Source organism: Lacerta agilis, chromosome 10 (genome assembly GCF_009819535.1).
Source record: "Lacerta agilis isolate rLacAgi1 chromosome 10, rLacAgi1.pri, whole genome shotgun sequence".
NCBI lineage: Eukaryota > Metazoa > Chordata > Lepidosauria > Squamata > Lacertidae > Lacerta > Lacerta agilis.
In genome coordinates, this window is record NC_046321.1 from 67,981,199 (window position 1) to 68,008,155 (window position 26,957).

A 26,957-nucleotide genomic window follows, 5' to 3' on the forward strand; every position below is an offset into this window, starting at 1 on the left:
AGGGGCGGAGCAAGGGGGCGGGCCACCCCGGGTAGCGCCCTGGGGGGGGTGACACTCGGGGTGGGGCCCCGCCCTCCGCGATCAGCGCCTCCAGCCAGCCGCTGAAAGGGCTTTATAGAGCATTTCTACATGTCTACCCAGAAGTATTTTCCAGGTGGCATCTTCCCTGCTGTCTTTTGAGGGAAGGGGCATAATTTTACTGGCCTTTCGCTACCCCCCCCAAAATAAAATAATAATAATTGTAGAAAGAAACCTGTAGACTAGAGTATTATCCTATTATATTTGTCCATGTCAAACAAACTACCGTAGTTCAAAATAAATGTCTCATAATGATTCCTTGCTTGCAGAATGCAACTTGATTAGGGATTTTTGTGGTGCATTTCGCACAGAGAGACAGAAAAATGTTAAAAATTATTTAGGATGTGGGTTGATGAAATTTTTACTTGGGCACTTTTTACCCCATAAGGCGTAAGATGGAGTTCCTTTTGTCATAATGAAAGAGTGGTGAGTAAAACTGCACCTCTTGAATTTTGCTCTCTTCCCAAGGTATTAAAAAGAGTGAGTGAGAGAAAGAAAGAATGAATGAATGAAAGAAAGAATGTCTGTAGTCTTTCAGATTATGATTATGCCAGATATGAGTGAATGCTGCTTATAGATGCAGCGCTGTTTAAAGGCATGCTATCCATGTTTTGTGCAAATAGAAGCCATACTTTTATGCCCTTCCTTCTGGCTCCACAAGAGCTAGCAACATGTTGACTGATGGATGTCAGTGTGCAAGGATATATTGATCCAATGCAGACCACAGGCAAATGAAGCCTGACGTAGAGGACTGCAGGCACTGCTGAGCATGAATAATTTGTACCTTTTGGTTTCTTGACAGATTCCAGAGATGCATAAATAAGACTTTCAATATCCACAAATCTACATGTACTACAATTGCACTATGCTCTGTATTTCACAATTCCATTACCAGCTTAGATTAGATGCTTTCTACTCACCTACTTAATTTCACCTGGGCCCAGGGCATTTCCAGGACTCTTCACCTACCTACTCCATTAAAGAATGTTGGAAATTTTGTGTGTGTGTGTGTGTGTGCGCATCCCCTGATAGTTGGAGCATATGAGTGTGCTTTTCATCAATCTGTTCCAAGGATAGCTATGGTATTGTTCCTGTTCCTCAATGGATCCCACCTGGAGCAGTCAGAGCTTCAGAAGACAGCAACACAACACTCTTCTTCCTACAAGTTACAATTATTTTTATTGATGGCTATTTGTCATAGTTAAGAATCTATAGTACAATTAAAACACGTGTGGCCTCTGGTTGTTGTTGTTGTTGTTATTATTATTATTATTATTATTATTATTATTAATAATATTCCTGGCCAATGGCCTTCGATGGGAGTGGAAATGGTCCCCACTCCTGGTTTAAACATTTAACTGTTTAATCAGAAGCAAGCCCATTGATGTTAGAGCTTTACCTTCCCCAGTAAATGTACTAGGACTGCAGCCTTGGTTCCACTAAATGAACAAGCTGGGGTGTCATGAGAAAGGCTTCCCACATTGATGAGAAGGCCATCCCCACCTCTGCACCATGTTCTTGGTGTATGGAGTGTGAGTGAGGTACATGCTTTCTCAAAACATCTATCTTTGCACCAAGTCCATTTAACTAGAGAGGCGTTCTCTTGGGGGTGGTCTCCCAATTAATATGTTCTGTCCGATTCACTGATTCACTAACAGACAGGTATTAATATTTCTCTGGAGCGATGAAAACTCACACTTTCATTAACCTGAGTTAAGCTGTTATATGAAGATTTTAGTTAAATTAGGATTTCACAAAACCATTTGACAGGATATTTTATAGGCCTCAAGTTTAGGATTTATTTTTAGGACATTTAAAGTGCTCCAAATATTTGGGATGATATGATAAATAATAATAAGTTCAGAGAATAAAGGCTTAAGTGAACAGTCCTGTAAAGCCACATAGTATGGTGGCATTTTCTTTAGAAAGGATTACTACTCATGTCAGCAAAAAATGAAATAATAAGTCTTATTATCATTTAATAGCTGGTAATTTAATGAATTGCTTGTAATTCATTACATGATTGCACTAATTTGTTTAGTGTGTGTGAATATTCAACAAGAAGTTAAGCTTTAGGAGGCAATGTGAGGATTGCACTTGCTCATTTAGGTGAATAGTTTAGAGCAGATGGAGATGCTTGAGGGCTCAAAAATGGAACCAACTACCAGTAAATCCATTAAGAAACCACCCTAAACTGGGGAAAGGGGGGCAAAACCAAAGGTGGATGAATCACATCATTCAGGCTCACATTGGCAGAGGAGAAGCGAAGGTTGAGGGACACTCTTGCACTTGTCTGTTCTTTCCGGTATTTTTACTAGCCAAAGTAAAATAACTCTATATTCTGCCAAGAGGCAGTGGTTTCTTACTGGATTTGGAACACACAGAATATACAAATGGGGTAAAGACTAAAGATTTCATTTAAGAGCTTAAAAAGCTAAAAGACAGAGAAAGAACAATGGTTGCTAGGATGTGACTCCTAAAGTTGGAGCTAGAGCAGGGACAGATACACAGCACTTTCCAGAGGTGTTCTTGGGTCTTATATACTATTGGGGTTACATAAATCACACCTGGTATTTGGGTCAGTGGCCTTGACAATGTTTCCTTGGCAGAGGGAAGGACCAATTAACATATGGCAAGCAGCCAACATAGCTCCAAGACTAGCAGATACTCACCACAGAAGGTGTCACTATTAGACCCTATGGAAGCTATCTTATAGATTAAAATTCCCAAGCACAGCCATCTCAGCATATAACTAGCAATGAGAAAGCAATATTTTATGGAAATAACCCTCTAAAGGGCTCAGGTCCCATAAGATTTCTGGGTATGCAAGGAGCATTGTTGTATACTACACAAAACCTTCTCAAAATAACAATGGTCTCGTGATATTTCAATACATACCAGCACTGGCCTTAGAGTGTGTTGGTGAGGTGAGGGGGGACGGGACTGGGAAAACATTGGATCCAAGTTTTCTCCTGGTGCTCTGCCAGATTATTCCAATCTGCTCCCGCCCCCAAACATTGGAACTCCATTGTTGGTAGGGTAAGCGCCAGAAAAGTTTCCACAGCGGCATAGAGAGGGCATCAATATTGGATCTGCCAGCTCCTAGGGGTCAAGGTCCCTTTGCCCCCCCCCCACAAAATAATTGAGGGGGCCGGGGCCCTCAAAGGTGATGAGCATTGCCATTCAAATGGTGTGTTTATGCCACGTCATGTAATCAGTTATGCAAGGTGGGGCTTACTTGACCACCCAATACAGTATTTTATTCAAGTTGGCACCCCTGTTTTACACCGTTCAAGCTCCCTCCCCCTCTACTCAGAAAGAGAGATCCCATGTTTCCTTTTGGCCCCGTGATAACCTCCCACCAACCTCAGCATTGCAGGGCTAGGCTGCAATCTTAGGCCCCATTTAAAGCAGTGGCGTGCCCATTTAAAAATAGTCATGTCTTTCCTCAAAGAGCCCTGGGTGTGATTGTTCTAGGTGCTGAGAATTGTCAGGAGACTCCTATTCTCCTCACTGAGTTAAAATTCCCAGAACGATGTAACAATCAGTGAGTGTCCCTGTTTTCTTCTGTCCATTGTTGGACAGTCACCTGAAGCCTCCATGCCTCCATGGTGGTTGGCTTGTAGGCTGCAGTGAAAGTAAGAAAAGTATCACATTTTCTGACATATTTTGTGGTAGCTTTTTGAATGTAATTTTCTTGCTCTGTTTTATGACCTTCACCAACATGCTTTTTAAAAAAATAAAGTTGTACAAATAAAATAAATAACCTTAGACATTCAGAAGACAGCCTGCAAAAGTGTGTTGGGTTATAGAGTCATAGTATGAAGGGATCCCAAGGGTAATCTAGTCCAACCCCCTGAAGGAATCTCAGCTAAAGCATCCATAATAGCCATCCCACCCCTGCTTAGAAAACTCCAAGGAAGCAGCATTAATATTTCTGGACGCGGAGGAAACGTTTGACAACCTGTCCTGGTTATTTATGAAAAGAGTCCTGAGGAAAATAGATTTGGGGAAAACATTTTTAAAGGCTATAGAAGTAATATATACCGAACAACAAGCAACTAGTATTGTAAATAACATTATTTCTGAGGGGTCATAAAAGAAACTAGACAAGGGTGTCCCCGTTATTGTTTATTTTGATTTTGGAGATATTGACACATAAGGTAAGTAATAATGACAAAATAAAGGGGTATAAGAGTGGGCCAGCAAAATTATAAGCTAAAAGTGTATGTGATTGATGTTGTTTTGACTTTGGAAAACCCACTGGAAAGTGTAGCAGCAGTTCTGGAAAAATAAAGGAGTTTGGTAACATAGCAGTTTTTAAACAAAACAAACCAACAAACAACAATGCTAGTCAAAAATATGGATGGTCAACTTACAAAAGATTCGGAAAGAGTTAGTGGTATAAAGAGTGAAAAAAAGTAAAAGACTGAGGATATGGTTTATGGCAAATAATCTTTAATGATAACTATGTAAGGGTCTGGAAAGAAATTTTTAAAAATCTGCAAATTTGGAGTAGAATACAATTGCCACTGTTGGGTAGAACTTTTTGTTATAAAAATGAATATACTCCCAAAGATGCTATTACTATTTCAGACAGTACCTATAGTTAATGATATTTGAAATTTTAAGGAATGGCAGAAAGATCTAAGTTTATTTGGCAGGGGGAGAAAACCCAGGATAAAACATAAAATGATTGATACCAAAGTTAGAGGTGGTTTTGCTCTTCCTGGCCTACAATTATATTTTGAAGCATCATGCTTATGATGGTTGAAAGACTGGATTTTATTAAAGAACTGTTCAAAGAATCATTCTCTAAAAATCCAAAAGCATTGCTCCTGGGGTTAATAACAACAGAAATCTCCAAAAAAGAGAGAAATCTGTTTCTATATGCGACAACAGCCGCTGTGTAATATTAGCCCCAAAATGGAAAACAGATAAAGTACCAACAAAAAAAATGGCACATTAAACTGTGAGAATATGCAGAGAGAGCAGGGATGACTACTAGAGTAAGATACCAAAATGATGAAAGATATAAAGAGGACTGGATATTGTTTATGGAATATACGGGAAAGTATTGTAAGCAAACAATTTACCTAGCAGGATGGTAAGATTTTCAGCAGAGTACGAAATAAATAAAGTATATAAAAGTTGTTGCGATAGACAGGGTGAACTAAAAAAATGCTGGGGAAAGAGGGGATAAAAGGAACCATGGAAGGAGAGGTGAGGAAGTCGGTCAATGAATGTTTTCTGATTATTTTTGTCTATTCTTAGAAATCTTTTTTTTTTAATTCATTTTCTTTCGTCCAGAGATTTTTCTTTATTGTATTATTTTTCTTCATATTTTGTTGATATGGAATCTTATCAGAAAAGCAAATAAAATATGGGGGTGGGGGAACCCTCCAAAGAAGGAGAGGTCAAAGTTGAGGGCTTTAAAAGTCAAAACCAGGAAGTGTAATTATATCTACAAGGCAGCATTGGATTTAGGGCAGTGCAGGTAGTGAATAGTGGGCAGTTATTATTATTACTTTATGTACCTCCCTATACCTGGAGGTCTCAGGGCGATTCACAGAATAAAATCAAAATATAAAACCACAAAATACATTATCAAAATACAACCCAATACCCCCCAAACCCCCCACATTTTAAAAGGGCATAGGATATAAATCAGATCAACCAAAGGCTTGGCTAAAAAGGAACATTTCTGACTGGCACCTAAAGGTGTATGATGAAGGCAGCAGGTAAACTTCCCTGGGGAGAGCATCCCACAGACGGGGAGCCACTGCAGAGAAGGTCCGTTCTCGTGTTGCCACCCTCTGGACCTCTAGAGGAAGAGGCACACAAAGGAGGGCCTCAAAAGATGATCTCAGGGTTTGGGTAGGTTCATATGGAAAGAGGCAGTCCTTGAGGCATTGTGGTCCTGAACTGTTTAAAGCTTTATAGGTCAAAACCAGCACTTTGAATTGGGCCCAGAAACTAATTGGTAGCCAGTGCAGTTGGACAAGGATCGGTGTAATATACTCAAACCATCTTGCCCCGGTGAGCAACATGGCCGCTGAATTCTTCACTAGCTGAAGTTTCTGAACCGTCTTCAGAGGCAGCACTACGTATAACGCATTGCAGTAATCTAACCTTGAGGTAACAACAACAACAACAACAACAACAACAATAAATACATATATTTATATGGGTACCTACTAAGAAGGTACCCATAGAATATCCCTATCCATGAGCCCTAAAAAGAAATGTTAGTATTCACTTAGAAAATCCATAAAACAACTTACCAAAATAAATTGCATTACTGTGAAAATAAGAAATATTTGGGTGGGGTGCCATGTTTTGTCCTTGCTCAGGGCGCCATGTTACCATAGTCTGTCCCTGCACAAGGCTACAGTTAGCCAGTGCAGATTATGATGCCCTTGTTACATAATGTACACACTAGTTATCCTGACCAACGTTCTCTGGAGGGAAATTGTTTTCATTTCCAATAATTAGGCCGTTGGTTCCTTGACAGCCTTTTGCCATTACATGATTTATGTACACAGCAACTTGTGTCGAAATCACACATTCCACATCTCGGCTGCAGACGGCAGATGGCTGTGGTGTGTTGCTCTGCTGAGATGCAGGCTGCATTTTTATTTTTTTATTTTTTTGCTGATCTTTTCAGTAATTAGTTTTTGAAGGTTAATCCCATCAGGCATTTCCCAACATTTAGCCCTGTGCCTAATGAATTGTTGAGCAGCTTTAGAACATTGCACAGAGGATACAATGGTTAGGGGGATAAAATATTAGAAAAAGTTTGCTACTAACCTGACTCATCCTGCAAAGTAACGAGGTCCCCCTGGGGATTTGCTGAGCACCCCTTATCATCATGATGATTTGCACTGCAGTAATTCTTGGAGGCCTCAGATACAGATCAGGGAACCCTCCGTCATGACAAGCACTGTACACACATAATAATGAGAAGGGACATAGTAACTCTTTTAAAAGAGAGTAAAGGGGAGTGGCCTGAAATGAGGAAATGCAGCACATGACAAGGTCGCATCAACTGAAGTGATGAGAGAATTATCATCGTTGTGATGAATATGCAGCAACACAATTTGTAAGGTTTGCCTTCTGAAGCAGAAGGACGAAATTCACTGACCCCCCCCCCCCGAGATCATCTGGCCTATCCTGTTCATGAAACACCCCCCCCCCCCTTTATTCACATTCATTTTGCCCATCCATTTAGGAACCAACCTGCAGTTACAGAACTCTCTGGGCAGTGCACAGTTTAAAGCAAGAAAAATAAAACCATAAAGACAAAAACTCAGAATCGCAGAAGCCACATCAAAATCCGCTAAAATATAAAGCAGAGTGTCTGGACAAATAGTCTATGTCTGACACTGAAAGGTTATCAGAGTTGGCATCAGGGGAGCTTCTCTGGCATAGGCAATTCCTGCTATCACTTCAGATGGGTGGGGGACCTGAACCAGAATAAAGGGCTGAGACAGTTTATTGTGGGACAAGACAGTAGTAGTTCATGTAGCCAGACGTGACATAGTTCATAGGTAACAGCCTGCACTTTCAATTCTGCAGAGGTCACATGCTCATCATAGCACATATGGAACACACCTTGGGTGACCACCCCCTTTATTGCTCCGACCCAACCTGGGAAGGGAGTCCATCTAGGAGAAGGAAAACTCTTATCCTAAACCTCTGCTGCCTTGCAGGATATCTTGGAGAGAACAAAATGCTCAGGAGTAAACACTGCTTTGGGCCACATCAGCAAGGCCAAGAGAGGGGTCTTCTTGTCTGGGCAGCCCAGGACCTCCATACAGTCCCACACTTGTGCTGACACAGCGGTTTGACTTTACCCCTGGAGGCGCACGCCATTGTCTCTTGAGAGATAGATGTCAGCAACTCACCCAAGTGTGTCACAAGCACTTTGAGTGGAGTGGCTGGTGGGTGACAGGGTGGACAGCTGAATTAGTTAATTAATTAAATTAAATTAACTAATTAAATTAATTAATTAAAATCCAAACAAAATTTAATTCCTCCTCTACTCATAACCAAAGTGATGGCAGGTCCCATCCTTAGACTTAAAAGGTAAAGGGACCCCTGACCATTAGGTCCAGTCATGTCTGACTCTGGGGTTGCGGCGCTCATCTCGCTCTATAGGCCGAGGGAGCCGGCGTTTGTCCGCAGACAGCTTCCGGGTCATGTGGCCAGCATTTCAAAGCCGCTTCTGGTGAACCAGAGCAGTGCATGGAAACGCCATTTACCTTCCCGCCAGAGCGGTACCTATTAATCTACTTGCACTTTTAACATGCTTTCGAACTGCTAGGTGGGCAGGAGCTGGGACCGAGCAATGGGAGCTCACCCTGTTGCGGGGATTCGAATCGCCGACCTTCTGATCAGCCCTAGGCTCTGTGGTTTAACCCACAGCGCCACCCATGTCCCTTTCCTTAGACTTAGTTGTATCTTATAAGCAAAAATTTGTAGTGAGCAGCCCAAAGGCAATCAGTTCAGCTATGATGTGAATTTCATCCCCAGGGGAAAAAGATGAATTGTCAGTCAAGTAACCTCAACCTGAATAGATCAGAGGCAAATCCCTAGAGACTAGCAGGACTGTAGCTCTCAGGAGTGAGAAAATTAAAGTTGTACTCCTTCCTCCTAACAGCTGAGGCAAAAGTTTAAGTGTCTGAGAGGACCAATGTAGATACTAGAAGCCTCTGCAACTCTTATTCCTTAAGGGAATGAGAAGGAAGGGAAGAAATATGTCAATATCTGTTCTGGCACTGGAGCTTAATTCATACAACAAAATATGCTCTGGGGACTCGGGCTTGCCTGCAGACCATACACTCTCCCCTTGGAAGGGAAAGGCACTCTGCATAAGCTCAGGAGTGTTTTACCCACATTGCCACCATGCAATTTGGGGGCAGGGCTCAGGCCCAGAGGACAAACGCAATCCTGCAGACTTCTCTGTCTCGCCCTGGAGACTGAGTCCAGGAGCTATACCTCATCCTCAGGACACACTTCTCACTTGCTTTGCCCCACCTTGAGTGCGTTTGCCTGGATGGAGAGCTGAGGCTTGTGCACAGAACCCTCTGGTTTTTGTGCAGCTGGGATGCAGCCTACTGGAAGAATCACATCTGTTGCTCCACATACTTTTGCCTGTCATCACATACACTTATATTTTATTATATTTTATTTATTTAGGTAATTTATATACCGTTCCATGTTTCAAACAAATCTCTCTGGTTTTCATCATGATAAAAACATCAGAAATCAATGCAAAAATCACAATAAAAATCCACATTTTAAAGCAGCACAAAGCATATGGGGGCCATATTAATCAAAATACAGAAATATAACAAAAGCAGTTACATGTAGGTAGCCGTGTTGGTCTGCCATAGTAAAATAAATAAATAAATAAATAATTCCTTCCAGTAGCACCTTAGAGACCAACTAAGTTTGTTCTTGGAGCTTTCGTGTGCATGCACACTTCTTCAGGTATCAGGTATCTGTGCATGCACATGAAAGCGCATACCAAGAACAAACTTAGTTTTTGTTGTTTTTTGTTTTGTTGTAACAAAAGCAAGCAGCCCTGCCCACCAAATATAGAAGCCTGCATTTATAGGTAACAGCAGCGCTCTACGCCTGCTGCTATCTCCCTTTACCACAGGAACATCCAGATCCACAACTGCTTCACTGGTAGTCTTGCAAACATTCCATGTTATTAGGAAATCCATCTAATGTTATTCTTGTATTTGCTGACTTCTGCAGTCAGCTGAGTGCTAGCAGGTCTCCAGCATTCTTTTTCTAGAATTTCAAGCTTGTAGAGTTTTGATGCTTTTGAATTATGGTGCTGGACTGCAAAAAAGATCAAACCTATCCATCCTTAAAGAAATCAGCCCTGAGTGCTCACTGGAAGGACAGATCCTGAAGTTGAGGCTCCAGTACTTTCCCCACCTCATGAGAAGAGAAGACTCCCTAGAAAAGACCCTGAAAAAGAGAAAGGGACGACAGAGGATGAGATGGTTGGACAGTGTCCTCAAAGCGACTAGCATGAGTTTGGCCAAACTGCGGGAGGCAGTGAAAGATAGGTGTGCCTGGCGTGCTCTGGTCCATGGGGTCACAAAGAGTCGGACACGACTGAACGACTGAACAACAACAACAGAGTTTTGCACAGAGCTTCAGCTGATTCTGGTCTTTTTTCCTTCTGAAGCTGCATCTGCTGTTCTAAAACTTTTTCTTTTGGGCCTCCCTAGCACTGTAATGTGGCCCGCAGAAGGAAATGTGGCCCCTGGGCTGAAAAGTGCCCCCCACTTTCCATCAAAGGGCATGCCTCATATACTGCAGGCTAATAGGGCATTTTTTCTTCTCCTTTGTATTTAGTTCCATTGTCGCTGCATTGACCTGAAGGAAACAGGCAGAACTACTAGCTATTTAAAAAGTAGCCTACCACTTATGCAAAAGTGTTCTTGACCTCAGAAAACATTTGGTTACAGTCAAATAATTGGCTTTCATGGACAACCCCTGATGGGTCAATTGACAAGGGCACCAAGCTTTGAGTTGGCCCCTAAGGAGAGTTGAATGCAAGCAGAACAAACACAAGGAAGTGATGCCTCCGGCCCTTTTGATGACAGGTCATCACAGCGCTTAGTCCTGATCGGTATTTCACATCCACCACACTTAGCAAACTTTTATGCTCGGTACAGTTCTCGGGGGCACCTACAAGTACATAGCAATTAGACCCAGTAAATCTTATTACAAATTTGCATTCTGTAACACCCATGCCCTTTGGCTGCAGTTCAAAACAGTAGCACATTGAATGCTGGGAGAAAGTGGGTTGAGCTGATGGATTTTATAAGGAGGAAAAGGGAGGAAAAAGGAATTGGATCATGGCACTTCTTGGTTTGCCAACTTATTTTCCCATCCCACGAATAAAGGTTTAACCTTGCAATAGAATGTAATGGCTACCACACAGCACTTTCAACAATTTATTCTTCCAAGGAATTATTCCCTGCTGCTCTGCATGTGGTCTGTTTATTTTCTGTTATGGATTTTATTGTTACTTGCCTTGAGTATTTTTTTCCCCTATGGTTGGACAAAGTATAAATCAGTAGAGCACATGGGATGGTGGAGTGCTGCCGCTCACCTGATTTCTGGTCAGTTACATCGCTGCTGCTTACTTGGGGGGGGCAGCAGGGCAGTCAGTGCAGTGCAAACACATGGGCAGGAGTGGATTGGCTCCACTGGCCTCACTGCCACCCACGGGCATAGCATGGGGGTCGGGGGGGTGTCTGTGGCCCCAAGTGCATTTTTGAGAGGAGATGCAACCAGACGCCCCCAACCCAGCTACCTCTTTGGGCCTGGCTCACACCCAGATGCAGCTCTGTTCTTGGCTCCAGTCTGACCCGGGGCAGAGAAGAGGAGGAGAGTCATGGCAATATTGCCTCTCAACCACACAAGGATGTTGCTGAGACAGCATTCTTGCGCCTGGCTGGTGTACGCTCCGCTGCTGCCACTGCCGCCACCTCACCTCTCCCCCTATACCCAGGGTCATAGGAAGGGGGCTGCGGGGGGTGCGGTCCACCCTGGGTGTCACCCTGAGGGGGGGGGTGGCACAATGGCGGGCAGCACTCACTGCGGGGCCTGCAGCGTGCCCGAGCCATGCCTCCCAGGCACCTGCAGGCTCTGTGCTGTCTGCCCACTGCCTCCTCCCGCAGCTGTAGGGTGGCTGAGAGCATGCGTGTGCCATTGGTATGGACACCGCATGCACGGCGTCTATATAGGCGCTATTCACGCGCTGTCCGTATGGGTGCCATCCGCCGTCCATATGGGTACTGTGCATGCACTGTCCTTATGGGCGCCGCGTGTGCACAGCTGGGCGGTTTGCCCCGCCCCTTGGCGCCCCGCATTGGGTGCCGGAGAGGCTTCCTCTGCCACTGCCTCTACCTCCCAGTAAGCACAACAAACCAGCCCAGCCCTCTGTCCATTACTGGTATAGCAAAGAAACAAATAGGTATGTATGTTTTACATTGCCCATTACCTATAATTTAAGGTCTTTTAGGGAAAAACCACCTTCCTCACTTAATTTGATTAATCATCCAAGCTATGTTAGACACTCCACAGGACCTTAGCAGATTTCTTCTCCAACTTTCAGTTGTAGAGCCCTGTGCCATAATTACAGTAATTAATTAGCTGGGGAATGTCCCTTAGATTCAAAAGTGACCCATGTTGATATTCAAACAAACACAAAATATTTGGTCTGTGAAACTAGTTGTGTAAGCATTTAAGTTCTGGCTATGGTTTGCAGTCATACCACTATCTATGCCAGGGGTGAGGAGCACTGTAGCCCTCCCAGTGTTGCTGGACGACAAGAATTCCTCTTCCCTGACTACCGGCCATGCTGGCTGGGGCTGAGGGAGTCCAACACCATCCAGAAGCTACAGCTTCCCCACCCCTGATCTATATATCATGGAGTTCAAATTGGAATGCTGCCCAGCTAATGCAACTCATTTCAATTAAAAAGGGCATGTTAAAGGATTAAGAAAAAATGGGCCTGAAAGATTGGTGATGGATTCATCACATAACTAGTGGCAAATTAACTCTTTATTGTCTAAGACAATGCTTACAGTCGCTCCTACAGCTCTGGATACCAATGTACACCAGTTGAGTGTCTAGGCAGTTACTCACAGGTCCACATTCTATGGAGCAGTGGCAGCAACAGGGGACCAGCTTCCTCTGCCTCCAACTCTTGCCTCCAATTATTGCACGCACACACACACAGAATCTGCACAGAAATGCCAGGCCCAATGAGCACAGCAACTTTCTGCAGTAGGTCTTGCCCCTATGAGGCAGTTGTGGCGACTAAGCTGCCTAAGTTCTCTCCTCTCCAGGGTTTCCCCCCAAGCATTCTGAGACTGCTCCTGTGTGATGCTAATTTCTCCTCTGCCCTCTTCATGCCTCTCCTGGTCCTGGGAGACTGGGGGGAGAGGGGGAACATGTCACAGCAGGTAGGGGAGACCCGCTATGCTTCTTCACCGGCCTAAGTCATCACTGCCCCTTGGCCTCCTTCCTCTCTTGCTTCTGCTTCTGGACTTCTCTCTGCCACAGACTCTGCCTGCTCACTAAACCTTGTCACTCCTTCAGCTTCCGAACCTCCTCCTCCCAGCCTTCTCCCTCTTCTCCCTCTGAGCACTCACCATTGTCCCACCAACACTTCCCAGGCTCTGAGCTTTCTTCCCTTGAGGGTTGCCCAGCTGGTTCCTCCCACCATGGCTCTGCATCCAGCCAGTCCATGACATATATATTGAGTACAAGGTATAAACTGAAATGTGCATTTAACCAGCATTGTAAATGGGGTGCTAGTTTTGGTTTTTCTCAGTTTCTCAATATTCCAGTCTTACGTTCAGTTCTCCACATTTCTGCATCAGATTGTGATTTATTTACTTTTAAAGTACTCATGAAAACCCATTGGCAATTTATTGCAAGTTTCTCATATGTACACATTTCTGCAAGTGATTTCCCCCCAATAAAATGCATTTTTGGGGGTAGATAACTTCATTGCAAATTCAGAGTAGTATGAATTTTGAAGAATAGATGCATTTCAGTTTACATATTGCTTCGGGAAGTACAAATTAAGTCAGTTTGCCTTTAAATGTGAATTTCTCCCCATCCCTGTGAGATAACTGTATCTGTTTATGCTAGCTCATTTCCTAAGTAACCTTGAAAGAATAAGAATAATAATTATTCTTACCCGCCTTAATGTAACACATCAGTAACTGAAGATGCCAACTGGCCCTTAGCTTGATCAATAACTATTTTGTCTTAGAATCGCACAATCTTGAAAACTCATTGGCATTGGATATCCTGAGCAGGGGAGTCTTCCTATTCTGGCTCCCTGGCCTCCTGTCTTGTTCATTTTCTTCCCAGACTGGTGTGGCTTGTTGGTTGCAGCAAAGTCATCTTCCCATGTCCACAGTTTTACGAATTGTCATTCAGAGATTACCCATCCAGGATTTGTCCTAACAAAGTGTCTTGTTTAGAGTAATCTCCTGCATTGACATCCGTACAGCAGATTAAGAATGACTTTGCTCTGTGCTTTTGCTCATAATCTGTAATACAAATGTTAGCACAGGTGATTAGTGTTAGGTTAAATTGCCCAGTCCAAAGGAAATCCTGTAGGTAAGCCATGAGTGTACCTACAAAGCCTTCAGTGTCAGAAAATAGGACACTGTAATAGATTAAAAAGGTAAAGGACCCCTGGATGGTTAAGTTTGGTCAAAGGTGACTATGGGGTGCAGCACTCATCTCACTTTGAGGTTGAAGAAGCTGGCGTTTGTCCGCAGACAGCTTTCTGGGTCATGTGGCCAGCTTGTGGTGCAATGGGACACCATGACGGAAGGCAGAGCACATGGAAACGCCATTTACCTTCCCACCGCAGTAGTACCTATTTATCTACTTGCGCTGGTATGCTTTCAAACTGCTAGGTTGGCAGGAGCTGGGACAGAGCAACGGGAGCTCACCCCATCGGGGAGATTCAAACTGTTGACCTTATGATCAGGAAGCCCAAGAGGCTCAGTGGTTTAGACCACAGCACCACCTGCATCCCTGCAGATACTGTAATAGGCTGGATTAGAAGAAGACACCAGGGAACAGTTTGGATTATATGCACAGAGGACTCTAAACATATCAGAATTAGCCACAATGTCTCTTTCTTAAGAAAAATGGCAGGCAGCTGTGTTGAAACGGGGATGGGGAGAAAAGTAAGATAATATCTTTATTAGGACAATTGCAGCATCACAGATTATTTATTTATTTATTTATGCATATTTGCATACATTTATGCCACCTTTCCATAGTTAAGAACATGCTCAAGCAGCTTGCAACATGAAAAAAATCATATGATTACAAACAAAACAAGAAGAAGTGTGCATGCACACGAAAGCTCATACCAGGAACAAACTCAGTTGGTCTCTAAGGTGCTACTAGAAAGAATTTTTGATTTTGCTTAAACAAAACAAAAGCAGTCATAAACAATCAATAAAACATCTAAAGGTTCGCAGCCAAATCAAACAATTTCCACATAAATCATAATAAGATCTAAAATAAAGATACAAAATTTAATATCAATCACAGCAACAAACCAACCCATCCTACAAAATCCCCCAAACAACAGCCCAAGAGTCTGTTCTGTAGTCTCAGCTTTTGTAGCTGGAGTCAGTCCAGGCACCACTGTCCCAGGCCTCCAAGGCAGGGAGCAAGCAGGTCCTCAGGGACACACAGCTCAGATTTATTTGAAAACAAAGCTCTATCCTGGTTTTTCTTTATGAAAAGAGATGCTCAAAGCAGCCAACACAATTGTTAAGGAACACAAGAACGAAATTATCATGGATCCTCTCATGTAAGCAACCAGGTTTTTAAAAACCAACCAACACTACATTAAAGATGAAAAGCAGAGGTACTATGGCTGGTTAGCTGCATTTGTTGAGATGCTGTCAACAGAGGTAATTAAGTGGCAATTAATGACACCTATGGTATTAACATTGGAATAAACTTCCAAATGCTCCGGAAGGGTTGCTCACTGCAGTGGAACGTATTCGGGAAACAGACAGGTGAGAGGCCAGAAGTGGAAGGACTGCAATCTCACCAAACACCACTTCCTAGCCCTAGAGGTTAATGCCTCTAGGGCAGAGCTTTCCATATTGCGTGTCATGACACATTAGCGTGTTGGCTGCCATGTGTAGGTGTATCGCACAAACACTCCCTGCACTCCTTCCGGGGCTGGAAAGGGAGCGGGCAGCCCACCAGTTTCCTAGGAAAACTGAATTACTGTGTCGCGAAATGATGCATGTCTAAAAAGTGTGTCAACAACATGAAAAGTCTGGAAAGCTCTGCTCTAGGGCAAAGACCAGCACAACCTCCTTTCTCCAATCAGCAGGGTCCCTCCCTCCCAGCTCAACAATGCTATGAGTCTATGGATATCCACTCTTCACCCCTGCAGGGCCCACTGGGTGCCTGATGCTGTGGGACTCCCCTCATCACTGACCCCTGGCCATGCTGGCTGATGGGAGAAGGAGTCTAGTAAGAGTTGGATGTTGCCCGGTTGGTTGCCCTGCATCAGCATCCATGAGGGAAATGGGCAACTTACACTGTGTCCTTGTTTGATTGTCCTACGCTATGCGACTCTTCTGGTTTTAATCACATTATGCAATGTCTGTAGGAATCATTTCTCACAAGTGTGCACCCCCGGTATAATTAATTGTTGCTTCAGCTGACATTACCGCTTGCTTTCCTTCTGCCTCTTTAATTAACACCTTTACCCCCACACCCCACACCCAGCGCATCCCAGAAACTGTTATATGATGGAAGAGTGAAGATGAATAATTATATGCAGCAGGCATTAGCTATGTGAGCCTTGAATAAACCATTGTTATGTTACACCTAAACATGGGAAGTTTCGCCCAGAAGCAGAACTAACTAAACTGCTAGTGGAAATGGGAAAACAGCACTAAAATGTGGATATGCAAATTTAAGGACATGGAAGGCAAGGTTTTCATAATTCTTTAAAAATACAAACAGAAATAAAATATCAAAGCATTGGGAGAAAAAACACCCAGTGGTGAATCAGATTGTCATGATTTTATGCAAGGGATCCACAATGGAAGTCCACTGGGACTAATCCAGCCCTCCATGGGGTACCAGCTGGCCTTGTGGTGTATTTTATTTTATGTATGTATACATTTAAAATGATTTCTATTTATTTGCTTTAATTTATTGCATTTATATACCACCTTCAGCTTCCAAGAAGCTCAAGGTGATGCACATGGTTCTCCTCCTCCCCATTTCATCCTCACAACATTCCTGTGACGTAGGTTAGGATGCGAGAGTGACTGGCCCAAGGTCACCCAGAGAGCTTCAGAGCTGAGTGGAGATTCAGACCCTGGTCTCACACCACCAGTGGCGGAGCTTGATGCAGGGGCGTGGTGCATGTCCTGGGGGTGGAGCGTGCTGCGTGCAGGGGCGTGGCGTGCGTCCTGGGGGCGTGGCACCCAGCGTGGGCAGGGGGGGGGGAAACCGCAATGGCACCCCACTTGGACCACGCTGCCGGGGGTGGTGCACTCCCTCCACACTCCTCTTCCTCCGCCAGTGCACACCACACTGGCTCATCACTCAAAACGGTTTCCAGAGCAGCTTGCAAATCACTAAAGAAGAAGAAGACAGTTACAACCTAAGACACAACACAAGAGGAAAGAGGGAGGGAGGGAGGGAGGAAAGTTAGGTACCTGTTCTTAAAGTGAGCAAGTTTTTATAACAATCAGCTGCGATGGGAACAGTTCAGGAGAAAAAAAGAACAAAGTCAGTGGAGTTCTCTGCCTCTGCTGTAGCTGGAATAGCTGCCAGAGGGAGGGAAGGGAGCCTGGCACATTTCAGCAGCTGATATTGAGGAATGTGCCCTCCAAGCACTTGTCAAAGAGACTGTTCAACAAGCTGCTGCCCAGGATATCAAATCAAGCCTAAGTGATCATAGATGGCCTTAGGTCATGGCAACCACTGTCTCTCCACAGAAAGAGTGTGAGGCTAGATTATGATCCAATTAACAGGATGGAATAAGGTAGGGCTATGTGCAAGAAAGGCTTGTAGTACCTGAAAAGTACATCACATGGTTTCAGTGGAAACACAGAGCATTGCAGGGTGGGAAGTATATAGACAGAAAGGGAGTTGATATCCTGGGCAGCAGCTTGTTGAACAGTCTCTTTGACAAGTGCTTGGAGGGCACATTATAACTCGAAGCTACTAACATGGGTTTGGCCAAACTGCGAGAGGCAGTGAAGGATAGGCGTGCCTGGCGTGCTCTGGTCCATGGGGTCACGAAGAGTCGGACACGACTGAACGACTGAACAACAACAACAACAAGCAAACTTCAGTCAACCATGTGACCATTTTGGATGCTGTGATCTTATGCAAATTCACACCACGATTTTTACCTGAAAACGTTCCCCCCCAGGTCACAATCTTGTGCAGCATCCCAAAATGCATGTTTTTGGGGCACCATGCCCCCAAAGCACTTCTTTGGCGGTGGGATTTGCAGCACAAAATAGTGCTAGATCATGGCTTCCAAAATGGCTCACGTTCTTGCAAGAGAAAAAAATGGAAAGATGGCATCCTGGCAGATTGTGTTCTGGATTTTTCCGTTGAGGTGTTGGAGGGAGATAGTGCAAGTCAATTACCACCACCCCCCATCACCTAAGCTCAAACAGCTATGCACATAAAGCTATACCACATAAAGCACAAACAGCTCTGTTGATAACAGCATTGTAACAAAGGTGAAGGCAACGAAGGCACAGTAAAGGTTAGCCATAAGCAAAGTTAGATAGGGCGGTGTCAGCAAGACTACAGGCCAGTATGCCAGTATGCTAGAGCACAGGCACGGCACTGCGGCAAAAAGTAGCCATTGAGCTTTCACCATTGCACCACTCTGCAGATGTTCCAAATAAAGAAATGCCATAGTTATGGGGCTTCTAATGGGATTCTGTATATATTCTTAGTGCGTAAACCTTATAAAAGGTCCCTGTGGACAACACTCAGGGTTCAGCCTTTGGGAAATTATCCCGCTGAATCAATTGTTCTGTGCAGATCAATAAAACTTTGGACTCTCTCCTCATCCAGACTTCACAAATGTTTACTGCTGGTGGTGAAGTTTGCAGCCTTTCCTGCTACAGGAGGGTATGCATCACTAACCTTTTCAACCAACAATCCACCTTTAACCTCAGCCTAGTCCTTTCCTTCTCTCACAATAGTTTAACCCCAAGTTGCTGAAGAAATAAAATAATGGTGGGGCCATTGATCCAATCAGCTAGGGGCTGAGGAGAGACTTGTGAGGTCCTAATATTCTTCTGTTCCATTTGGAATGGTTTTATGTCTTTTTATAATGGTAATGCCTTTGTTTTTTTAATTGCATATCCTGTCCTGGTACCTTAGGGTGAAAGGCAGATAGGACCCAATGGTCACTGCTTCAAATAAGTAGATTCATGTGATCTCACTCAATTCTGAATGTGCCTTCCATGCTGCGTGACTAACTAAGTGCTCTAGTCAAAGACTTGGGGCTAGTGGCTGATAAATCCATGCCTGGGGTGTACCACTTTAGTCTGCTGGTGGATCCTCCATACAAAACACTCCTTCCCTGAAGAAAACGAGCCTGTCATGAAGGAGGGCTGTAGCCCCTGGCATGCTAGTTTTCTGTCTTAAGTCCCTGTGAGGTTTGGTGCTTATAGGGTTAACAAGCTCAGGAGATGCGAGTCAAGTGAACCTGGAGGTTGGGTTCACAAAACCACTCAACTTCCAACGTCCTAGGGAGTTCTGTGAGAGTATGTGTATGGGGTAAGCAGTATGCTTACAAGGCCCCTGTGGTGCGGCACGAGAGGGGGTGTGAGGTTTGAAGCTTATAGGGTTAACAAGCTCAGGAGATGTGTACCGCCCACAGGGAGGACGTCACACGATCCTGGCATTTTTGCTGTAAACGGAAGCCTTTGTGATGTGTGACACTTTTGTTTTTCTGTACATTCTGGTTTGTTTTTCAACCAGAGACATGTCTTGCGTATCTTCGGGAGTGTCCGTGATTTTTGCTTGTAAATAAAGCTTGCTAGATTAGGAACAAACTTGAGTCTGTGGATTTTATAATGCTGGCAAGAAGTCACACACACCATTGCGCAAAAGAAGTTTGCAAAACTCTGCTGAACACTGCTTGTAAGCTGATAAGCTGAGAAGTGGAAGCGCTGCTGGACACCATTGATTCCAAGTGCTAAACTGTTTTGAGGCTTTTATGGCTCAAACATACACAGTCCCCACCAATAGTCTGTAGCCCAGGCACGGGTTGACCAACTTAATGAGAGCGAGGCCACCGTGGTTGTCAGGCACAATAGTCAAGAAACACAAATATCACTTTTGCTTAATAGGCACTTTCTGCCTGTCTTGAGCTTTCTGCTTGTCAAATATTATTTGCAGAGAAAGTGCAGAACTTCCTTTAGGTGCATGAATTTTTAATCTTTGCTTATGTTGTTCTCTTTTCCATACTGCCCTGTATATACAGTCCTTGGCTTATTCTGTTTATTCCCCCCCCCCGCCCCAGGATCCATTTAATAGTTAAAAACCCTATTTAGTTTAGTCATTTGACCTGTGTCAATATTTTCTATCTTTAAAAAAAATAACACCATTAAAATAGCATCAGATAAAATCACATAGAAAAAATAAATCAGCAAAAATACTGACAGAATATCCAAGTCCAAGTTTCATTTAAAGGCCTCAAGAGAGGGAGCTAGTTGGAGTTAAAGCATTTTTGTTTCTGAGGTTCAGTCTTCGGTGTATTATGCAAACAATGCTTGAGTTCTCATGCTCAAATAAAGATTTTGTTGTTGTTGTTGTTGTTGTTCAGTCGTTCAGTCGTGTCCGACTCTTCGTGACCCCATGGACCAGAGCACGCCAGGCACGCCTATCCTTCACTGCCTCTCGCAGTTTGGCCAAACTCATGTTAGTAGCTTCAAGAACACTGTCCAACCATCTCATCCTCTGTCGTCCCCTTCTCCTTGTGCCCTCCATCTTTCCCAACATCAGGGTCTTTTCTAGGGATTCTTCTCTTCTCATGAGGTGGCCAAAGTACTGGAGCCTCAACTTCAGGATCTGTCCTTCTAGTGAGTACTCAGGGCTGATTTCTTTGAGAATGGATAGGTTTGATCTTCTTGCAGTCCATGGGACTCTCAAGAGTCTCCTCCAGCACCATAATTCAAAAGCATCAATTCTACGGCGATCAGCCTTCTTTATGGTCCAGCTCTCACTTCCGTACATTACTACTGGGAAAACCATAGCTTTGACTATACGGACCTTTGTCGGCAAGGTGATGTCTTTGCTTTTTAAGATGCTGTCTAGGTTTGTCATTGCTTTTCTCCCAAGAAGCAGGCGTCTTCTAATTTCGTGACTGCTGTCACCATCTGCAGTGATCATGGAACCCAAGAAAGTGAAATCTCTCACTGCCTCCATTTCTTCCCCTTCTATTTGCCAGGAGGTGATGGGACCAGTGGCCATGATCTTAGTTTTTTTGATGTTGAGCTTCAGACCATATTTTGCGCTCTCTTCTTTCACCCTCATTAAAAGGTTTTTCAATTCTTCCTCACTTTCTGCCATCAAGGTAGTATCATCAGCATATCTGAGGTTGTTGATATTTTTTCCGGCAATCTTAATTCCGGTTGGGGATTCATCCAGTCCAGCCTTTCGCATGATGTATTCTGCATATAAGTTAAATAAGCAGGGAGACAATATACAGCCTTGTCGTACTCCTTTCCCAATTTTGAACCAATCAGTTGTTCCATATCCAGTTCTAACTGTAGCTTCTTGTCCCACATAGAGATTTCTCAGGAGGCAAATGAGGTGATCCGGCACTCCCATTTCTTTAAGAACTTGCCATAGTTTGCTGTGGTCGACACAGTCAAATGCTTTTGCATAATCAATGAAGCAGAAGTAGATGTTTTTCTGGAACTCTCTGGCTTTCTCCATAATCCAGCGCATGTTTGCAATTTGGTTAGGATAAGCAAATGTCAATGCTGTCCCAGGTAAACAAACAGCGAAATTGAGGGGTTGCTTTCAGTCTGTCTATTGTGCTTCCCACTTCTTCTGGTTTGAGATATTCCTAGTAAAGAAGAGTTCTAAAAATGTACCCCCCAATCTATTTAGAACATTTGTTTTTATGTAGTTTATTAATCAAAACTTTTTCATGAGTTGCCAGTTGCTAGAGGTCATGCATCCAGTTTACTGTGCTTGCTATGGGCCAAAATTCATTGGAGATTCATTCATTTTGCTGCTGGCTTGCTTTAGGAAAGCCATAATTGAGAAGAAGCATTTGAGGGTGCCAAGTTTTGACCTTGCGCAGGGTGCTGTATTGTGAAAAGTTAGCAAAGTCAGTCCCTGATGGCAGGGGTGTTGAATGTGGTACCCTCAAGATTCTTGTTGAACTACAACTCCCATCATCCCTAGCTAACATGATCAGGGATGATGCGTGTTAGAGTCCTGCTGCATCTGGAGGGCCACAGCCTGCTCATCCCTGCTCTAAGATCCCCTCACATTTTGGTTGCAGGCAGATATGATGGCGGCTTAGAGATGTGCAACTCCTCTTGGTCTAGCATGATAAGAGACTTAGTCCACCCACATGTGAGGGCAGTGCAGTGTTACAAGTGTTACTTAAATAATATATGCAAAATGCTTGGATAATGTCTTTTAGGGATACACTTTATGAATATTGATACTAATCTCTGTATTAATCTGAATAGCTTTTTAAAAGAGGAAATAGGAGATAGCGCTGGTTCTCAGCATCTCCACACCGGCTGATAAAGTGAAGGACAGAAGTGGTGCAATCTCACTTTCCAAACCCACCCTGTAAGTGATGCAAAACTTATCTTGCCAACAGAAAAACGCCTGTGTCCTTGAAGGATTGTTCCTTCAACCCAAACCAAAGAGCACAATGTGCTGAAAAACCCAGCTCTCTCTTCCATTGCATGCTCTCACTGGGCAACAGCACCTGATCAGTGCAACTCCTGCAGATGGTTGCCAGATTTATCTGCAAATCCCATCTGAGGCTGCCAAATTTGTAACTGATCTTGTGGGTTGAAATTCAATCTGCATCTTTACTGTTGGAAAAACAAAATAGTCTATACTGGTTCCATGTTGCCAGCTGGGCGTCTCATTTCCTGATATGGTTCATCTTCATAGCCATATGTTTTCGCAACCATCCCAGACTCCGACAATTATTTTAATAAATCTAAAAATAAAACTGTATGCCATGGAAGATTTAATCCACCACCATCAGAAACCATTCCTGTCACCTCAAATAAACATGTTTATTTAGTATCTTCATATCAGACGTACAAAAGGTATAAAGGTTTGTTTTGCTATCCTTATTATAGCAATTGTTTTCATTGCATATTACATTACCGATTGTTCATATTTATGTCTTGCTATTTCACCAAGGAGTGGTACTGTTTATGGGGCTTAGCAACAACCCTGCAATGTAGGTTAGCCTGTGTCAGGAGCAGGTGAAGCAAGAGAGCTCTGCCTGAGATCTGGAAAGCTAGATGGAGAGACAGTCAGAGCTGCTAGAGAGCATCTTCCTTTGTACGTCCTCAGCTGAAGGAGTGTGAGTGACTGTCCCACATTTATTGTCATGATTAGCCCTGATCATTACAAGCATGTTAAGTGTGCATAGCTTATCTCAAGAGCTACATTCCCCATGCTTGTTCCATAGTAGCTGCTTTCAGGTCCCAACCACTCGCTAACAGCTTGTGCTGAATTCAGCACGATCCACTCAACACACGCTCTCTACATCGAAAGTGAATGAATTGGCCTTAAGGCAAAGGTAAAGGGACCCCTGACCATCAGGTCCAGTCATGTTCGACTCTTGGGTTGCGGTGCTCATCTCGCTCTATAGGCCGAGGGAGCCGGCGTTTGTCCACAGACAGCTTCCAGGTCATGTGGCCAGCATGACTAAGCCACTTCTGGCAAACCAGAGCAGCGCACGGAAACACTGTTTTATTTTCCTGCCGGAGTGGTGCCTATTTATCTACTTGCACTTCGTGCTTTCGAACTGCTAGGTGGGCAGGAGCAGGGACCGAGCAACGGGAGCTCACCCCATGGCCGGGATTTGAACTGCCGACCTTCTGATCAGCAAGCCCTAGACTCTGTGGTTTAACCGACAGCGCCACCTGGGTCTTAAATCTCACTAAATGCCATGCTTGCAGAGAATCTTGAAACACTCCATAGTGACCATGCACTCCTCAGATTTATTCATAGTGGGCACTTTGACCACTGGAGGGGAATGTGACAAAAAAAAAAACCTCCATAGGAAATATGGTGGAGAGGCTGAACATCCAAGGACTTGTGTATTCTGCATGAAGGTGAAAATAAATTACATGAAACATGCAGGTCTTGATTTTGTGTAGCGTTCTAGTCACCTGGATCAGTGTGTAGGACGGAGATTTTAGGACATGCAATGGCAATAGTTATGGTGGGCTACTACAAAACATTTTTGGCTAACTGGTAAATAATTACCTCACATTTGTACAGCTCATTAAAATTTAACTGTGGGTTAAGCTGTGTAATTTCTCAGGGTTTGGGAATTTTGTGTGTAAGTCATATATCAGTATGTTATGTATCCGCAGCTCCCTCACAGCAGCTGGAACATTTAGCTAAGTTTCCCTCTGAGAGCTGTTCTCTGCCTCTGACTTGCCACAAGTAACATCTTGGGATTCTCTGGCTCACAGATTCCGGACAAGAAATATAGGGCATTTCTTTTCTACACCTAATTCCTTTGTCCATTGGGAGGGAGGGAGGGAGGGGTGGGTATGCTTATTTTTCAGATTTATCTAATCACTTCACTTCTGTTTTTCAAAAGTTCAGAATGGCTTACAGGGAGCTTCTGGTGGTTCAAATTGCCACTCAGTCCTGAATCTCACTGCAATTACTTCAGAGTCGTTACTCTCTCTTAGTCTTCCTCCCTCACAGAGTTGTTGTGAGGATCAGGCTAAGAGCTGACACTTCAGTTGGTTAAATTAATCCATGATCGTGGAGAAATGAGAGCCTGATCTACCACCATCTATTTATTTAAATGTGTTAAGAGCCTGTTTTATTTACCACTGCTGAGTCACCTTTTAACCACTGCCTCCACTTACCTGTCCTATATTGCTTACCAGCCCCTTTAGCTATATTCAGTAGCTTGGTAATCTACCAAATATGGTACAAAACCAACCAGAAACACTGTGTAAATAAATAAAAGCAACAAAAGATCATTTATTTATTATGAACTATAAGGGCAAAATAAGGTAACTATTATACTTGAATTGGTAGCTGTCTCTTGGAGGCTTATACTTTCTTTTAAAAGGTGATTGTTATTTTAAATGGCAGTTGCTTTCAGATATAGCTATTTACATAAGACCGATCTGTAAGCTCGGTTCCTAATTTAATTTATAGGCCAATTGTCCTTATTCCCTCTTCCCCAGTCAGTTCTCACCACTCCCAGGCAATGAGGACTTCTACTGGTTGTCCTTTGGGTCAGGTTTGCAGGCAGTTCCCACTCTAGTTACCTTCAGAAACTCCATGCTGAATCCTCCTCACTGCCCAATGTTCACATATGGCCTCACAGCCAATTTTCAGATTTAGCCAGGGTGGTGTAGTGGTTAGCGTGTCAGACCAGGACCTGGGAGACCAGGTTTTGAATCCATACTCACTGGGTGACCTTTGGCCAGTTCCTACCTCTCAGGCTAACCAACCTCACAGGGTTGTTGTGGAGGAAAAACGAGGAGGGACTATGTGTACCGCACCTTGAGCTCCTTGGAGAAAAAGGCGGGGTATAAATGCAATAAAGAAATAAACAGCAAGCCAGTGATTCAGCTGCTATTGTATCTTGGGCAGGCTGTACAACAAGGCCTTCACCAGCCACAGCAGCCTCTGAAAATTACCTTTAGTAAGAAACCAGAGGCATTTCTCTTGAGCATGACCAATGAAGAGATACCCAGTCAGGACAGAGTATTTTTTATGTATGCCACAACGGCGGCTAGAATTTTATTGGCAAGAACCTGGAAAGGTGAGGAGATCCCAACAGTGGAAGAATGGCAGATGAAGTTAATGGACTACATGGAACTCGCAGAACTGACCGCTAGAATCCGAGACCAGAGGGAGGAGAAGGTGTCACAGGATTGGAAAAAATTTAAAGACTATTTAGTTAAATCTGTAAAATTGAATATTTGAGCAGAATTAAGCAGAAGAGCAGCTTTAGCAGGTTTATGTTAGATAAAATTGTTTAAAAGAAATTTTTTGTGTGAATGATTTAACTGTTAAAAAGTATTTTAAGATTTGGTGTTTAAGTTACGATTTATATTTGATTAAGTAAGGTTAAGTGTATCAAGAAATATGGTAAATGTTAATGGAATAAGATATAAAGCTACCTATAACATATATACGATTTTGAAGACAGTGGAGGGAACGGGGGAAGTCCCCTGAATAGAGAAGATTGTAACAAGAAAACTACAAAGATAAGTGTTGGTTAAGGTTTGTATATGTTTTTCTTTATGTTTGCTTATATTGTTATTGTTTTTATTGTGTTTATGTATTGTGCTTTCATGGTGTTTATGTTTATGTTTATGTTGTGTTTTTTTTCTTCTTTGTTTTAATGGAAAATAATAAAAACCTTTAAAAAAAAAAAGCAGCCTCTTTCTGGCCTGCTTCCGCTCCAGACTCCTGCCTTGTGCCTTCAACATTCATCCACTTCTGGTCAACAGGTTTCATTGTCCCATGCTCCCCCTCTTCCGTGGTAGGACTGGCCTATTTATGTTCCAACCAGGCTCTTCTTCCTCCAACCAAACCTCAGTGACAAAGAGTTTGCAGTCCTCTCAGGTGGTACAGAGATGAGCCTTGCTTTTTTCCTCCAGATCAGTCTCATGTAAGTAACAGCCAATGACCAGCTATCAACAGGTACTTAGTAATGCAAATTTAACACACCCGCCCGCACCCATGTACATTGTATCTGTAAAACAAACCCAATTCTTGTGCTTTCTGCACAATTATAAATTATCAAGGCTAGTTAGATATTGAAGTCACGTGGGCAGCTGCATACAGAAGGGCACTGTCGAAGGGAAAGCCCTGGTGGCAATCTTTGTAAACCGTTTTGTGCCCACTTCCCCCTGCCACAGCATCCCTTTCCCCTTGGCACTGTCAGAAATACAAGTTGGCAAGCACTTTAAATAATATGACAATTAGTCTGTCAAGATTTGGGGGAATTTGGGATATAGAGATCATAGGTTTCATCTGTAGCAGTTTCAAGGAATTTTGACCATCCTTGCAAACATTTTCAA